The following is a 1,776-nucleotide window of genomic DNA, read 5'->3' as shown; positions in this document are numbered from 1 at the left end:
CTCAATATGTATTATTTTGTTTCTATAACTTAGAAAATACATTATGAACTTCTAGATATGAGAAGACGGGGCAGTAGTGTTATACAGTAAATCCAGTACTTGTATAGCGCACGAATCACCCCCAAAGGGGTATCTCGGCACTGGGGGCTGTTGGGAAGATTAAGCGAGCTAACAGCACTACGTACTGTATGGTACATAGTGCTGTTCCAAATACACCTTCTCCTGCTACGTAAAGTACGCATAACCGATAACATGCTCTGAAATCATGGAGCCTTTCATGAACCTCTCTGCTTCATGTCTGATTAACATGTTGCGGACGTGAGATTTTTGATCGATTATCAGATCACCCTGACTCCTATCTCACTTAAGTCTTTTGGATCGATTGTTGGCTGTCATTGAGTAAAAGGCAAACCCTACGTAGGTCAAACCAACCCAAAACTGACACAACTCTAAAGAACCACTTACCACGGATAAGTTTTAAAGATTTATTATAAAGCCAAAATTAGTTGCAAGTATAAACATCTCAATATAAGGTTCAAAAGATACACAGGTAATAGGATGAACATGAACTCTCTGAGAGATCTTAATCGACAGAAGAAAACTACCAAAACCAGTTCAAATATCAGTAAGTTAAATATCATCGACACTAGATGAATCTTAAGCGTCATTTACAGAAAGAAGCAAATCAGGTTAAACTGACCCTACACTAGTCTAGATGACATCCCTACTTAGCAAGTTCTTTACCTAAAAAGGTGTCAGCCGTGTTGACTTCCAAAGAAGTTCAAACTCTCTCTCTCAGCCTTAGATGGAAAACCTATACATTGCAGCAGTACCCTTTCTGCCTACCCATCCGCTCTCTAAGGGTCCTCAGGCCGTCTGCTCTACCTCCTCCCCAGGGTGCTGTCCCTAATACAAAATCACAGTATGGGTGGAACGCCCCTCTGAGACGCCCACCACGTGCACAATTCACGTGATCTCGATTCTGGGTTTTTCCATAGTTTCGCTTCTTTGAATCGTCCGTTAAAGTTGACCTTGCTTCCCAGGCTCCGTCTCCAGCATGCCGGTACCCCCATGACATTCCAGTAGACTCCTCCGGACCCGAGCCTATCTCCTCGAACAGAGCTCTATTCATCAAGCTCTTGATTGGTACCCCCCTCGCACCTGCAAACAGACACTTCGAAGCAGGGCCCCAAATTCCAGGCTTCCCTTATCAGGCTAGGCCGTAAAACTTCGACCAGCATTGGCAATTTATTTTAACGAGGCTTGACTTTTAACTAACACGTGCAGATCAAAAGAAAACCCTTTATCTCTTCGGGCCTACTAAATGACATGCAGTAGCCTGCATCCTGTGAACACTTATTTCTAAACTTAAAATAATATGCTAACACACCACTCTCTGGTTATACAAAACACATCTAATAAACACAGCCTTTAACATATAAGCAGAATCATTGAATAATATAGAATCCACGTTACGTGAAAGATGCAATGATACATTTCATTCTTTTACAGTGCCATGTGGTCTGCACGTTTCTTCATTTTGCACATTACATCCCTCTTCATTTAGCAGCTACATAACATGGAACCTGATTAACACGTCTAACATTTCTAAGCATTTCCACACATTTCTATATTAGCCCACACTCTATATGTGCTCCCTATGTCTATCAAAGCAATCGTGAATAAATGCGGATACATATTCTCATATCTCTAGTTACTTTAGCTAACTTTACGCAACTGATTTGTAATTATGGCGTACTCATACATTTCATTCAA

The sequence above is a fragment of the Lissotriton vulgaris genome, chromosome 1_1 (genome assembly GCF_964263255.1).
Source record: "Lissotriton vulgaris chromosome 1_1, aLisVul1.2, whole genome shotgun sequence".
NCBI classification, from domain to species: domain Eukaryota; kingdom Metazoa; phylum Chordata; class Amphibia; order Caudata; family Salamandridae; genus Lissotriton; species Lissotriton vulgaris.
Note: the sequence above shows the minus strand (reverse complement) of the source record.